We start from the raw sequence: 17,465 nt of genomic DNA, 5'->3' as shown, positions 1-17,465 counted from the left end.
GTCCTATATTTGACACGTTTCCTGTATTTTATTTCAAGCGTTGATAACCACATATATTTGTGGTTTGGCTTCAAGAACCAAAAACCATCTCAGTGTAGTTTTACATCCCTTCTCTCAGGCTTCTCTCTAGAGCTATAGCAACAAAATGTCGGTGAGCCAATTGGCTGACTGTTTTCTGAGTGATCCAATAAAAACATAGCAGATTTCAGGTAAACACTCAGAGAAATCAAATCCTGTGAGGTTGGATGGTGGGTCCAGGTGGGCAGGGCTTGGGGCATGGCTGAGAGCGGTGGCTGCTTTGCTGTGAAATCACAAAGTTCCAGAAGTCCTAACGGCTTGTCTTAAGGCTGTTTCTGAATACAGGCTGTTTGCATTTCTCTGTGGACTGAGACTTTGATACTTTCACAGTATTAATATAGAACCTAGACCTGCTTTATGATCAAAAACACATGGACATCTACCTTTAGACTGTAATAGGACCTTTAATATAAAAAGACATTTTTGAAAATAATAAATTAATAATAATAATTTATTTGTGTCCATTATGAAAATGTAACTTGAATATCTGTGTTAGCTCCAGGCTGTTGTAAGCTGTGGTCTGCCAGTGTTGTTGGAATCAACAAGTCACAGATTACGTAATCCTCCTTCAAAACACTGCTCTTTTTTTGTGCCTCTGTCTTCGCACTGAAACAGAACAGCAGTCTTGTGGATTCACCTGCCAAGCTTTGTTAGTCAGTGTGAGGTCTGCATCTGCCAAGGCAGGCACAGCGAAGTAATAGAAGGTAATAAAGTACCCCGTAATAGAGCATCGCAGAGGAGGTAATTACAGTGAGGGGTGTCTTTTAAAGGGCTGTTTGTAATGATTCATGGTTGCACAAATGCAATTTTCCTGTCACTCCCCTCTCATCACTCATTGCTGCTCGCCTGAATCTGCAGGGAGCCTTCTCTTCACCCCAGCAAGGAGCATCTCCACTGTACTAACCAGACACATCAAACAACTCACACACAGGGAAAAAAAATATTCCATTAATTCAGCTAATGTTCATTCTAATGGCTTCTCTGTTCTGGTGGCACTGTAGCTTCCAGCGCAAACAGTTTCTTTCATCCCACACACCAAAACAGCTCCTTCTCTGAATGTGATTATTTGCTACTGACAATCAACAAGCGGGAGGACTCGAATCTGAACCATTTATCTCCAGTCAGTGTGCATGTGTGAGCATGCAGACAAGGGCGAGCCATAATGCAGAGACATCTCACCTTTTAGGAAATAACAGCCCAGGATTCGCAGACTGTAGTGTCCTACGGCTGTGGGACGCTATGCTGATGTTGATCATTTTCATACTCATGTTTTATTAAGGTTTGGTTGGTTGGTTGGTGCAGACATAATCTGTAAGCAGTAATACCAGTAAGAAGAAGAAAAGAGACAGAAGAAGAAACTGTATACATCTACTTAACTTTACATCTACTTCTTTTATAGAAAAAAACAAGAAATCTTAACAACAAATTAGTAAAATACTTAAGTAAGTGAGTAAATGCTACTAACACAACACAGAAACACAGTTGCTGGAGAATAAATTAACACAAAATTACAGTTGGTGTGATGAAAGAGTTAAAAGAAGTAAAAAAGTAAATGGCTGATAAGACAATAGCAGTAAAATAAGAATGATGGTTCAATGAAAGATTAGTTCTTAAAAAAGCAAAAACACAAATCTACACAGTTGGTGTGATTTTAAAATTAAATGTCATTCTTACCCTTCATATCGGTTTTAAAATATTTTAAACCCCCATGTCCCTCAGGGATCAGAACTAGCTCAGGTGTCATTACAAGACCTAAGAAAACTAAACTTCATTCATGCAATAACAAAAAGTCATATATGTGATGAAGAGTCCCCTGTGTGCACTGCTCTCTACATTGGCTGAAAAAAGACTCTGGAACACGATCAAAAACTCAATTAAGTGAAGCTTGAGTTTAGAATATTTTATTAAGGCGACGGACAAGAAGAATGAATCAACTTAATCAGGATGTTCCACAGTCTTTAGTTGGTGATCAAAGAAAATGAATTCACAACAGAAAACCTACAGCATGTCTAATTGTTCTTCTGTAAATTCCACAAAAGTTCACCTTTGACTTTTTAATGTGGTTTTCATGTGACGTTTTAAATTGGCGAGGTCATCATCTCTGCCCCTGCCTCGTCTCAGATCCTTGTGTCTCTCAGTCAGTCTTGACAACTCTATAGGCCTATTTGTCACCACAAGAAAAGCTTCTCAGCAGCCCATGGAACCCCCCCTCTTCTTCTTTTAATAACCTGGGTTCGCATGAGACGTCATTCATGTTCAGAAAAGTGCTCAGGCGGGCTGGAAGAGACTCGCGGCGGAACATGCAGCAGCACACCGACACCGTGTCTTCCCCTACGCATCCCAGCCCCAACCAAGACCCAGACATCAAAGGCAGGTGGAGTGAAACCATGAAATTACAGGTAAGGTGTCAATTACCCTTTGAAACCAAGCACTCTCCAAATCCAGGCAAGACCCAGCCGGTCCCTGGAATCAGAACAAATAAAGAGTGACTGAAGGGAGAATGGCAGAGAAGGGGGAAGAGGTGTGGAGGAGGAGGTTTTATGGGCTGTGTTGACAATATGGCATCAGTATAAAAGGTCCTAATTCAGCTTTAAATTACCCCCCTGTGCTCCTCTCCTCACACAACTGTACAACCACCACCTGTTTTGGTGTGTGAGGAGGTCTTGTCCGGGAAATATTTGGACTGGTTGCAGGTAAAAATCTGCATCTACATTATTGTTTTTACTCGCACCAACTTTCTCCTGCAGACTTTTTGCAGGAAAAGCAATACTTTTCTACCCAATTACATCTCTCTCCTCACTCATCCACCTTTTTCTCAATCATGCAAGGCAAATTTCAGCGTGTAATGGAGGGTAAACCCAATTTAACACCTTCTAATTTACAGGAACACCTTTTTTTATGGGAGGCATAACAATCTTTATAGGGTATATTAAACAAAGGATCATAAAAGTGATTGCTTGTCATTCAAGTTCACAGTCTTTTAAAAGGGTTAGGCATGAAAATAAGAGACTTTTTGTTCATATTTGTTTTGTTTTTTCAGCAGGAATGTGAAGCTGTGGAGTCATCACCAGCCTTTTAATCCAAATAAAACAATCTCGTATTTCTTCGCACTTCCAGATTAACTATATACTATTTATTATTTTCTTATGGAGAAAAGTGTCACTGTGGGAATTAATTAAATTAATTATTGTTCTCTTTGCCCTCCCACTCTCTTTCTCCCTGTGTACCATGAAGACAGTTGACAGCTCATGTGGGGGGAAAAAAAAAATCCAACCATAGCTTTGGGTTACACAACACTCACCCACCCGCTGAGCCACAGACATAGTAGCCTGGTTCAGCCCAGACACTGCAGAACACCCACAATGCTTCCCTGCCCCCGGCCTGCCTTCCTCTGCCAGGTGGTCCACATCGGGCCCAGTTCAGAAGCTGTTGTCCACCATACTGTATTGTTTCATCCCAACATCCCTCAAAAAAGTAAATCAGATGATAAAGCATGAGCAACAACCAGAACATTGTAGTTCACACCTTATTTGAATGATGGTTTTTCAACTGAAGTATGTTTTCATCATTCAAAGCTTCAAACACAAGCTCAACACAGTATATAAAGGAAGGCCTTGTAGGAGCATCTGGCATATATATGCACACAGCAATTCACATTTAAAATATGTCTCTGATAACCTAATGCAGATCTAGTGTCTCAGCAGTAGCCTATGTATAGCATGATGACCATACCAGCATATTGCAAACAGTTCACAAAAATCCCTTTTGATGCAGTGTCACAACTCACATAGCCGACTTGTGTTTTTGTTTAGTCTGCTGTCAAACTGTACATCAAGTCTTTATGTGAGGTCCTCTTATTATTTTCATGCATTGTGTAACTGTCTTGTAGTGTGCCAGCACCAATTAATGAAGTGGAATTCCTGGTGCACCACCTGCACTTGGCACGTAGACGTGATCCTGACACTGAGCAATAGCAGGGTTAAGGTCCAATTCAAATTCTCCATCACAATTTCTTCCTGTAGCCGTGAATGTGGACACATTTTGACAGTTACCATGGAAACCACAGACTGTATTATGATGAAACGACTGATACATAATTAAGTGAGCATGATGTGTCTTTGCCGCTTGTCATCCTCCACAGGAGAGTTAGAGGACAGGATCCAGTTACAGCAGCTTTTCATTCCTAAGTTTTAGTAAATACAAGCTACTAAATCTAGCACCATTCAAATGTAAGAAACGTCTTGGCTAGTTCCTGGGAGACAATTATATCGTGTCATGTAGTCAAAGCAATCAACTCAATCAATCAAAGTCACTCTGGCATCGAAGGCTGTAACAAACTTCCAAATATAAGATACAGTATATTGCAAATCTTGTATTGTATTGTATATATATTGTAATTTTAGGTAGAAGTTTGTTTATTTAATCAATGGATTAATATGTATGTTTCAGAGGTGGTACTATTCATGCATTTTAGAATGAGTGGGAAATATCTGACTATGCTACCTAGCATAATGTATGTTGCTCATGTTAGCTGGCCATTTAATAAAGACTAGGTGTTGCATAGGTTTTATGAATATCATAAATTCAGGCGTAGAAAAATATGTGTTTAAGAATAATTAGTATTTGTGCAATTTAGAATGGGCAGGAAATATCTATGCTAGCAAGCTTAGGTTATTTAGCTCATCTTAAAACCAAACGTAGTAAGACTGATTTATTCGTATATGCACAGTTTGTGAGAGGTAGTTGTATTCATGTATTTTACAATGAGCGGGGAATATCTGAATATGCTAGCTAGTTATTTGTTCATTCAGCAAAAAGTAGGTATTACTTTTTACTTAGTTTAGAAGGAGAGGGAAATATCAATGTTAACTAGCTAACGTTATTTGGTCATGTAGCAAAATCTATGTATGACTTTCTTTTGTTCATATATATATATGTGGGAAATATATGATTCTAATAACCTAGCAAATGTGAGCAGGTCATTTAGCAAAAACCTTATTAGGATAACATTTTAGTGCTTCAAATTGTGTTGTTATTTTTCTGAAATATAATTTTCAAAAACTCATTTTACATGATTATTAAACAGCATTTTATCAAATGTCAGGTGTGTCAACCATATTCATATTATCTCTTTATTCTTTACTCAGAACAGGTCATGTACAGTATTACTAATGTTTTTGTTGCCTCAACAGCTACACAATTAAACCTTGATGTTACTGTGTTAAATAACAATTAATTATTACAATTATAACAGCTCTTTTGTGTGGTGCAACCCTTTTTCAATTAGTAATGTGTAAAGTTAAGCTTAGTAAACATTTATATTAAAACTCAACTACTGTTGAGCAAATGAAGAGCTGGTGCAACCAGCTATGGCACAATTATAAAATGTTTCAGTTGTTAAAATGATAAATTACATCCTAATGAATGTGCATGTAAAAAAACGAACAGAGAGGGTGAGGCAGAGAGAGCAGACAGCACGTCTGTCAGCAGCCTGATGACAATAATAAGTCATCTACCTTTTCTGGTTCATAAACAACTTCCCATTATTAATGACTGTCATGATTCATTGTGGGCTGCAGCCTTTGCATGAATTATGCTGAAAACTTAGTGTGTGGCATAGATGAATTGACAGGTGTTTGCCCTCAGCTGCTGAAAACTAACACGTCCTAATGAACTTTTAGGCTTCGCCTCTTTCATCATCAGGTGGTTGTGCGTTGGACACTGTTGGTTCAATACTGGGCATGGATCCTTCTTTTAAACTAAAACCTTTTTATTTGATCATTCTGTTTCAGTCAGTCATGGCGAGATATGTGGTTAGGTTACGTTTAGGTATTCTTCTAAGGTCTCTCAGGTTTCTTCTTTGTTTCATTTAACCCATAAGGGGGCAATGTTTAGAGTGCATAAGATAAAATCAGACAGCTAGCTACACTGAAAAGTAAGTCTTTTTTACACAAGACATTTGCGTCTCAACACTTGAACCACTTTCTTGTGTGTGTTTCGTTGGATTTTAAAGGTATTGTTCTCATGAGATGATATAAAGCCTGTGTTTTACCACTTGTGTGATTGATTAACAGGTGTTATGTTTGCTGCAGGGTTGACACATTTGATCTTTTCCTAAACATGTCCAAGTAGTATTACCGGGCAAACTTGTTTTTGTGCCTAAATCTTACCAAACCACGAACATTACACAACCTTAGCCACATTTATTATTGTCACCATGACAGCAAACGCCTGCTGGTGGTATGCTTCTTGGGTTGTATCCAAGGATAGAGACAAGAAACCTATATTTCTGTTTAGGTCAGAGGTCTTGTTGTAGGCAACCCCCTGATCAAGCAGCTGTTAGAGCCGCTGAGCTTTCAAAGTATGTGTGAACTCACCTTTGTCTGAGCCACATAACGACAAATGAGTGATACTTTTTGTCTGAGTCTGCCTCAAAGGGGAAGTGATGCAACGTCGAGCCAGGAGATTCAAAAACAACACCGAGCTGAAAATCAAAGAGGCCGGCCGTTTGTTCAAGCAAACCGTCCTGACTTGCTGACAGACAAGGATGCCTCGGTGGGGGAGTTTGGTGTCACTTCACTGCTGCCACTTACACTCACGCACACGTTTAGATACATTGCAAAATGGCGATTTTGTTGAGCCAAATGTTCTGGGCGAACTCAAACAAGCTTCTAGCTGTTTGCCTTCGTAAGTGGCTGTGTGCGGTGGATTTCCATTTTATGACTCAAACATAAATTATAGATAGTGATTACAAAACATCACATCACTCGAGGTTTCGTTAGTAAAACAGAGCTGAAAACATGTGTTACCACAGATAAACCCAACAACATTCAGTGTTAGAACAAAAGTATATGAATATTTTTGCTCTCTGGAGGTCTATTGTTGTTGCCCAGCTGGGACAAGACAGCTGGCCCCCATGCTATGCCATTACATCGGATCCCCTTATTACAGAGAATCCCAGCAGTAATGGAAATAACCTGTCGTCCCGGGCCAGGTAGCTCGACAGGCCCATAAATCAAACCGGTGTTCAGGGAGGCGAGGGAGGTGTGGAAAGGGGGGGGTGTCATGGGGAGAGTGGGTAGAAGCGAAAAAGTAGGGTAAAGAGAAGGAGGGAGGAGTTTCCTGTGGTTGTTGACAGGCTCAAACGAGGCTTGAGCAAACAGGCTCTTCAAGGTGTGAGGACCTCAGACAGACAGTTTAGGTAGACAGGTAAGTTGACAGACAGGTTAGAAACAGGAAGACTGGCTGAGAAACTTTAAAGTAGTTCATTTGCAGCTTATGAAAATGAAGAATATCCCAGCAATAGCAGCATGATTGATGGATCCAGATTGGTTTTTTTTTCCTTTTTCTTGTTTCCTGTATTCTTTGTTTTTACTGGCGTACTCGGTGGATACTTGTTTGCTTCATCAGTGTGGTTTAGGAAGTGGGATGGGAGGTGTGTGATTATTGCTTAAGTGAGATTGGTGTATGAAAATCAGTTTATAATGGAGCATGTTATCAGTGACTGTCTGTCCACTTCCCTAAGATGTTTCCAAACCCAAACACACACATCTACTGTGCTGAAAGATTTATTTGAAAATAGTATTTATCCAGTGTTTGGCAAATCTATTCTTGGTCTGAAGGAATGAGTTGTCTGAGACTAAACTATATTCATTTTGGTAGTTTAATTAGTTAGCATGCTAACATTTTCAAATTAGAACTAAATAGAAAGTGGTCACAGTGACCATGCTAACATGCTGATGTTCAACTGGTGTAATATTTACCGTTATCATAGTTCAACGTGTTACCATGCTAACATTTGCTAATTAATGCCACATAGAAAGTGAAACCAAACCAAGACCAAAGTACTGGACAAATTGAAACTTTGACCTGATGATGATGCGAAAAAAGAAGTTATTATCCTGAGGTGAACATGAGAGTTTGTACAAAGTTTCATAGCGACCAATTCAATGCTTGTTGAGATATTTCGGTCTGGACCAAACAGGTGGACCAACGGACAGTCCACCTTCCCTCGAGCCACACTGCTACTGTGACTAATTTAGACGTGTCTCCATGAAGCTCCATGAAAAAATCCATCCCAGGTTAATTTGTACAACATAGCGTGCACCACCTCAGCCCACTAACCTCAGAGCTTTTCCTCTGGCTGCTGGAGCAAATGGTTTGGTTGCACATAATTAGCATACACACTCAGTGGTTTACTTAGACATCATTTGTCAGGGAGAGTCTTGTGGCATCACAATAATCAAAAGCCATTCTCAGATTTGTTTTACTCGGTCGGGATTTTGATGATTTGTCTCAGCGTAAAGGGGTGAAATTCCTTGTGGTGTTGCTCCTGAACAATTCTACCACTGTTCCTCTTACTGCGTTATGACTGATTGGGTGTCTAATTATGATCTTGCAAACTAAAAGGGGGTGGATTCCCTATGATCTCTATGGTTTACATTAATTAGCTATTATAATGTTTCAGTACTGTGTAACAGAGCCCGAGTACAAAAGTCAAATATTTTGAAACCTGTGATGATAAAATCTTCCGACTGCAGCGTTTTAAACCCTACAAATATGCATCTCAGTTCCTGCATTTTCAGTCACAATATTGTACGATCATGCTGAAAAAATATAATAATAGCAATATTTATATAAAGATACTTGACTTCAACCTACAAAATAAAGCCTATTTTCTAACGAGCGCACTAATGTCTGGGTGTTTGTGTTCAAAGTGACTCATTTAACTGTGTCAGGCCTTTCTGTTTGAAGCAATCAACAAGAACATGACCTACAGTAACTTTCATCAAAGCATTAGCCATTAATATAAATTATTGTTAGTTTTGGGAGTGTGTTTCACCTGTTGTTATATGCACAGATGAATTTAATTCAGCTGTGTGGATGATCTGGCTTAGATGTGTTGGAGAGAAATCCAGAGGGAAGCCACTTAGAGAGCTGTGTTTATCACTTCCATTAGTAAAAGCCACTGAATGAAACACAGGCAGGTAGCGAGTACAATGGTGCAATTGTTTTTCAAGAGCAGGGGAGGGTAATATTAAGTGCTTTTAATATTCACATATTTGTGTTCCCAGTTTGGATTGCAGGCTTCTCCTCGAGCCCTGGGGGGAACAGGTGGATTTTAGGTGCAGTCTCGCGCTGCGTCTGCACAAACCTGCACACACCAGGAGACAAAATCGCAGAATGGATGGCATAGTTCAGATGTACTTAATTAGCTTGTAATAGTGCCTTTGTGTTTCAGATCTGCGTCATTTGCATACCTCATGAGGTGGGAAAGGGCGATTATGTTCCATCACGCCACCCATCGATGTTTTCTTTGGGCACGCGATGCTATGTGTGCTTGGCAGGGGTGCCAGCCTCTGCATTTCAACACAAAGCATTTTGTTTTAGTGCTAATTACACGGCAGGCAAAGGCAGATGGGCTGTGTTTCTTCCTCCCTTCTGTGGGTGACAGTTATTGACAATTGGCCCCGTCTAGCCATAATACGCCAGAGGCAGAGGAATCAACCACTTCCAAAATAAACATTGCAGGGAGACGTGCTTAAAAAAGGGGGCAGATTTTACCCTGACAACTGTAACTATGTTCAACAAATTAGCCCCAGAATCCCCAGGTGTTTACACTCTTTAAAATGAAAGAGATAGCCTTTCTTCTGACTGACAGTCAGGATCCTTCAGATTTGGCGTTTTGTTTTCATTGCTGCGGTTGTGAATGGGCATGGCAGATGACACCCACTCAAAGATGCCAGTCTGATCGCCAGAGGGTCAGACTCTGTTTGAATGCAGTTGTTGGTATTTGTATCTTATTCCACATTCACTGCAAAACAAATCCGAAAAATTACACCAAAGTTTATTTTGTGAACATGTTAATCTTCTTTCTCCTAAAATATTCCTATCCTGCTGTGTGTGTGTGTGTGTGTGTGTGTGTGTATGTGTGTGTGTGTGTGTGTGTGTGTGTGTGTGCCAGGATCAAAGATCAACTGCACAGGTCTATTTACAGGCAGAGATTTAGTCAGTGTCTTTCCCTGTTGAGTGACTCTCAATCTTGTGTGAAAATGGTTGGAAGGGTCAGCGCCTGTGAGTGACCCTCAGCCACATCCTCTCTCCTCTGATTGTCCCGCGTCTGCATCCAACACTCAGTCACACCAGCTTCAAAGCAGGCAGCTCGTCACACCCTTCACATCAAAGACACATCGTCAGGGTCCATGCCAGTCAAAGTGTACGCAGAGCTGAAGGAACTCATACATGTCTTGTAAATGTCCCTACAGAGGCCAGATCCCCCTGTCCCAAATGGACCACAACAATGTAGCATTGGTTCTTACAGATTAGTCCAAGAATTGAACCAGCAACTGTCCAGCTACAAAGACAGAAAGTATGTGGGTGTCACTTTACAACAAAGCACAGTCAACAGAAGACACTTAGCTGAATCTCATGGTTTTCCTCAGCGGATGAAGTTACCTGAGGTTGAGTGCAGCTTATTTTTGTGTATTAACTCACTGTCCAGTGTAACTTGCTCGGTTATTTGAGAAAACATGACAACGTCTTATTACCATCTGTAACTGCAGGATAAATTACCTGCAACCTAAAATAATTAGGAATGTCTCTATGCACTTCCTGCTGCACGAGGACACTAATCACCACAGTTTACAGCAAACAATACGTCTACACTGACAGCTCAAACAATGCTACTGATAATAGAAAGCAAAGTGAAACTGCTAATGAGCTGAAGATTACGCAGCAGTTTGAACAGAGAGTTTGAACTCTTGGTTTTTTAGACATCCAAAGGAAAACCAATAATAATTTAAATAAAGAAATGACATAATGAGCAAAAAGTTAATAGAACTATTGAAAAAAAGTAGGGTCTCAATATTCACTCATTTTTATATTTATTGTTATATTTATTTATATATACTTATTGTCTTGGTGATGACTTACAAAGTATATGTTTATAATTAGGGTAAGTATATGTTTGACTGACAAGTGACTATGGCCATTAGTCAACCATGCTAGTTGCTGCTGTTACCAAACCAAATTTGGACTTTCTGACTCAATCCATTTTATAGTGTTACTCATACTATATTACTCATTTTATTACTCAGCATTATTAAGCATTAAAATATTTAGGAATTTTATAGGATGTTATTTTTTTGTTGTTTTCTGAAATCCCTTCGTGTTACCTGTGGTGGGTTTGTCTCTTCAGCCATACAGATATCTTTACAAAAGTTTTATAAGTATGTTTTACTGTAACATCATACCAACACTGTATAATGTTAAAGGTCCCGTCAGAACTTCTGGAGCTTTGTGATGTCACAACAAACCAGTCAGTGTTCTCAGCCATGCCCCAAGCCCAGGTAACTTGGACCCACCATCCAACCTTGCAGGATTTGGTTTCTCAGAGTATTTCCATAAAATCTGCTATATTTTCACTCAATTAATCAGAAAACAGTCAGCCACTCAGAAGAGAGACTTAGAGCCTCTCTTCTGATTGGCTCACTGACCTGTTGTTACCAGTTTTCCACAAATAAACCACAAATATATCTACTTATGGCTATCAACACTTCAAATAAAACTAATAAAAATCAGAAAGTGTAAAATATGGGACCTTTAATAACTTGACAAAAATGCATAAATGTAACTTGGGTTGGGTTTAAGACCCCTAATACAACTTCTAAGCATGTATGGCTTCTGTGATCTGTCCGTTAAAGCCAAAATGTCCATCAAATATTTTTTTGGAAAAGTTAGGTGATGAAACAGGGAGGCAGAGATCCTGAGAGAGAGACGAGGGAGACACAAAGAGTCTGAGAGAAGAAACAGTGGCTCAATCTGCAGCCATTTCAATCAAAACACTGACAGCTTCTAATGAAGATTCTTCTCCCTTAGCACTGACAGCTGCTTGAAACCCTCTGAATACCTCCAGGCTGAGACACACACATGTGCACCCAAACACGGTGGAGGCGTGAGACTGTCAGAGGAGCGCCTCGATGAGCTGTCATTGGCCTCACAGCTCAAACACAGGTTTTCAGTCTTCACTCTCTGGAGTTTGGAAGTCGCTCACATGAGCTGAAATGCAGGTGGTCCGATATTCTGCCAAAGTGATCTGAATCTGAATCTGCGTAAATTACAGCGTCTGAAGACCTCACTTTCACGACGTGTTCAGACGAGGCTTGTGGTCGCAGATCTCTCTCTCTCTCCCTCTCTCTCTCTCTCTCTCTCTCTCTCTCTCTGCCTGCTCATGTTTCCCTCCCTTTTTCCTTTTTTTCCCTCTTTCTGTTTTTGTCTTTTCTACTTTTGCCGTGTCTCACTCATCTTCTCATTTAACCCTTCGTTATCATTGTCTTGTCAGTTTTGATCTGTATTTCTCTTTCTTTTGTCTTCTTTTTCTCTCACTTCTTCCACAAAGCACCAACCAAACCACTGACCTGTTGCAGAACAAAAGGTCAGTTTCAGTCTGGGATGAAATAGATTCAAGTCCTCCAACCTGAACAACCATACAGGTCATTTTTTAACCCTCTGATATAACCCATAGGAGAGTCTCCTGAAGCAGAACCCCTTAGGTGGCAGGAGTACCAGACCTTGGTTGTCATGGTCACAGTAATAAACACGCAGACTGTACTGAAGACTACGTACTTACCTTCATCACCATGGTTAGTATGATAATGATCATGCCTTGGTTAGGTCTGGGCACAAAAACTTGTGATTTGGGTTAAAATAAGTACTTCCTTAACATCAGATGATCTTTGTTGTCACGGTTACAACAATAACAACGAAAGGTCACAGATAAAAAAAACAACATAAACTGCTACTTTCACATGGGAATCGAACACCGCTCTCCTGTGTCATATTCCTGTGTTTTTCTGACCCATGGACTTTGTCGCTCTATAAACTACGTCACGTCTTTTCCTTTCGTTCTTGTCATAATTACTACAGCCACTAGATGTCGCCTAGCAACCGAACGTAACTATGGGTTCATCTCTTACAGGACAGTCTCAAAAAATTACAATGTCCTGTTTTGCTAAGTGCCCAAAAAAATCAGTTTAATTGTATACGATGAAACTGCACTGTCCCATCAGACCAATCATGAAATTTAGAAATTTCTTTTTCTGTTTAACCTGAAATATTCACCTTTGTCACAACTGTTCTCTTGGGAAGTTTCAGTTTCTACAACTAAATCCTACAAAATGCAGCTAAATGTATGGCTCATATAAAGCTGTGTGTAACGTGTTCTCACCACTAAGTCTTTTCTCAACTATTTTGGGACCTTGAGATATTGTGCAGTAACTTCTTTCCAGATTTTTCTTTAAGCTCTGTTGTTTATTGAGGGATTATTTATTATTCCTTCAGGGTAAATACAGATAGCCTCAGCCTCTCTTATTTTCTTTACTGTATGAATCTGAGACATGTTTTCTCTCTTTGTGGGAATATGAGGAGCCAGTTTTCAGGCTGGTGGGACAGCGGCACGTTCTCACCGTGCTCTCTGGATGTACAAACAAACCTGTGAGCGCTGTGCGCAGAGGGGGACAAAAGGCAGGCTTATGGGCGAGGCCAGGAGGAGTCAGGTGGATCAAGGAGTGATGTGGGAAAGGTGGAATCTCCCGACGATCCTCCTGGGACCACCACCAGGAAGAGAGACGTCAGATTTACAGGATTCAGTGTTCTCCTGGGAAACATGGAGGTTCTGACGCACTCACATGCAGCACTGACTTTCATATACGCATTTACTGGGGAAAATGGAACGGCTGATAATATCCAAAGGCTGTAACACATTTTACCATTCCTGAGAACACCACCTGACGGGTTTCACACACACTCACGGGCATATTCAAACTTGTATAGTTACACATTTCTGCAAAGATCTGGCTGGAAAAGCTGACGTGCTGGAGGCATATGATGTGCAAATGCACCGTAACACACAGTCACACAAACTGATAAACAATGTACAGATTACAGGATTCAACTACTGATGGGAAAGTGAAACAAATACACTCACATACTGTATACATGCACACAAACATGTCTCTGGCCCTGGTTACATTTGGAAAATGCAAATTTACAAAATCCCCTTGAAAACCGATGCATTTGAAGATTCAAAGATTCATTTAAACAGCAGGTCGTTAACGTGTTGAACGTGAACATGAACGTTTGAAATTCTGTTTTGTATTCTGGCCTCACAGGCACCACTTTTTATTTCACTCGAATATTTTTTAACTACATGTGATGATAGAGAGGGAAATATTTGACATTTTTCATACTAAAGATGACAAATACTATTATATTATTGTCATATAGGTTTACACATGAAAACTTAAGTGTCTGGCTCTGTAATTTAATTTTCTACTTATATCATTTTAATGAAATGAATGGCTATTTCTATATTATATAGTGCTGTTTTATTTACATAGATATTTATATCCAAATAAAAATGAATTTTCAGAAAAGAAAATGCACTGTGACCTTTTTATAAGGTACTTTTCCAAACTCATTACCTGAAGATTTAACATCATTATGTCCTGAAGTATATATTTTACTTAATTAAAAACATCATAATTACTTTTTATGGGTTCCTGTGGGGGGAAAAAATCATACACACCTTTAAAAAGTGCCTTTATTTTTCAAACTGAAAATACAGCCTGTCATGTTTATCAAAAGGCCTTGGGAGAAGTATGAGTGTGAGCTGCAGGGTGTGAGGATAGCAGGTCTGTGGGACCCCGGCCTGCAGTAAGACGAGAGATTAGAGAGATTACAGTTAAAGAGTATCTCGTCCCGTGGAGCCCCTTCTAAACACCAGCTCCCATCAGATGGGCCTGGGCCGATGGAGGAAACAGCAGAGATTAGACCCATTTAACAGTAATCCCCCTCTTCTGGAGCAACGCCAGCGCCGAGCAGAAGACCACCACTCGACTGGAGAGACAAAGAGAGACGTGGAGAGACGCAGGCAGAGATGGAGAGTCCACATTTTTAACAGGATTCACACTTTTACAGTAGTTTGTTTAAATTTAGTCTCTGCAACGTTACATCCTTTGAAGCAACTTTCAGTGTTGGCAGTTTAAGCACTTGATAAACTATTGATTAAATTATTATATTTCTCCAATGAGTAGAAACTCTGTGGGGTTTTTTTAAGGTTGATTTCATCCAGTATGGTAATATTGATTTCATGCCACATGTTTATACCACAAAAACACTTAATCTTCACTTCTTCCTCTTGTCAATCTTTAATTGATGTTTGTTTTGTAGAAAATGTCCTTATCTGAATCAAGCATCTAAAGATAAAATGTGTTAAACAGATTGTACAAAGCCAACTGGGGCATATTTTTTTATTTCGGGCTGTGGTGTAAATCAACTTGACTCGTCAGTAGAAACTCAGAACTTCACTTGGGCCAATATGAATTCATCAAATCTCAGTATTCTCAGTTAGACAGGATGGGAAGCTTGTGCCTAAGTGAATCACAAAAAGCTGAACAAAAGTTACAGTTATTTATCAAGAAAAACAGCCTGTTCTCAGCTGCTTGACAATTGAAAATATGGGCCTCCTTGATAACTTTTTGTAAAGCCTGTCAATCAATTTGGAAGTGGGGGTCAAATTTATGTTTTGAATGTTGCACACATTTGGATCATAAATATCACCTTTACTATAACAGAGATTTTCTGTCACATTCCACTGTGTGTGGGTATTTGTAATGTTAATGGCTGGATGCTTTACATTAAAGTTAATAGTTTAAAAGGCAGAACAAAATACTGCACTCTCTAATAACAATGGCAGAGATCAAAGACGTTAACAGACTCTCAAACTGACTAAATAATAAAAAGTTCAACAAACTGAGTGAATGATTGATTGATTGATTGATTGATTGATTGATTAACTGACTGACAGAAAACCTGCCAGACACACTGACAGGCTCGCTGACTCAGTGTCTGAGAATGAGAGATAGAGGTGGAATGAGCGAGCGAGGGAGGAGCGACATATACTGAAGGAGAGAGAGAGAGAGAGAGAGAGAGAGAGAGAGAGAGACTAATGAAACATTTAAAAAAAAAAAAAAGTGGAAAATGACTCTGATAACTGGTTCAGCGCCAGACCACACACATGGATGAACAGACATGGATGTCTGCATACACACACACACACACACACACACACACACACATATGAACACATGTAATAGACAAACATGCACACAGACTGCATACCTGGCTGGGTGGGCTTGATTGCTCCAGGCTGCAGTTGCACTTGAAAGTCATCCCCATGGCAACAACGCCGATGCTCAGGTGACAAGTGAAAGTCTGAAAAAGTGCAGCAATAATCAACACATACAGTCGGTTCGTACTGTGCAGGTGTTTTGAGGTCATTTTTACATCACATACTGTTCATCAGACGTGAGAAAAAAAGAAATAATAAAGTTCAAGATCTGAGATTCATCACTTATAATCTATAAAATTCATAATAACCAAGTCGAGAATTTGCTTTAGATGTTGTTTTGTGAATCACTCACAGATTCTGGATGTTCAGCTTTACAGCAAATGTTTCTGCAGCTAAATTAACTCATCATCATCTAGGTGGATACAGATGTCTTTGTTAGTTTGAACCTGTAATTTCTCACTGTTATGTTCCTCCTAACTTGTAATTGTGAGTGTGTGAGTCATGACTTAATTGGCAAGGAGTAGGAAAATGTTATAAAGAGATAAAAATCCTCCCCACTTTACAGTAATGCAACCACACGATCATCATCCGCAGGTCAAACCCCCTGAGACATTAGCAGAGGAAGCTCTTCGTAAGCATTTGTGTAACTTTAATTACCATAATAGGTCTATTTTAAAGAAAATGGCCATAATGACAATAACTTGGCAACCGGTTCGATCAACAAGCACAGACTTAACATGACAAGACATTTGTTCATGTACAGAAACCTGACACTTACTTTTTATATTCATTTCATTATTTCAGTCAACTGTGAAATGTTATTATTCTGAAATATTCATATTTTCCGCATAGTGGTGCTTGTTTGTTGTATGTACCTGCAGAGGGCAGTGCAGGTCCAGAATTAGAAACTATCAGTGCTGTGCAGTTGTCAGTCTGTGTGTGTGTGTGTGTGTGTGTGTGTGTCAGCAGTAAACCATCATAAACTTTAATAAAGCAGGCAATATACTACTACTATGCTACTACTAATCTGCAGCAGACAGACAACTCACTCAGAAACACAGTATTCTGCCCTACACACAGTAAAATGTCTGCAACTCTTATTTTTACAGGTTCCAAACTTCCAGTTCTTTGACTCCATTCATAGTGCAACATAGACGCTGTTTTAGTCATTTCACAGCAGCAAAAAGTTGAACTTTCATGAATATAAATATTTGAATATTTACATGGGTTCATATAACCTTTATTTAATCCAGTAATC

Source organism: Trachinotus anak, unplaced genomic scaffold, assembly GCF_046630095.1.
Source record: "Trachinotus anak isolate AG129_WGS33_773 ecotype Australia unplaced genomic scaffold, CSIRO_AGI_Tana_v1 ptg000015l, whole genome shotgun sequence".
Taxonomy (NCBI): domain Eukaryota; kingdom Metazoa; phylum Chordata; class Actinopteri; order Carangiformes; family Carangidae; genus Trachinotus; species Trachinotus anak.
Note: the sequence above shows the minus strand (reverse complement) of the source record.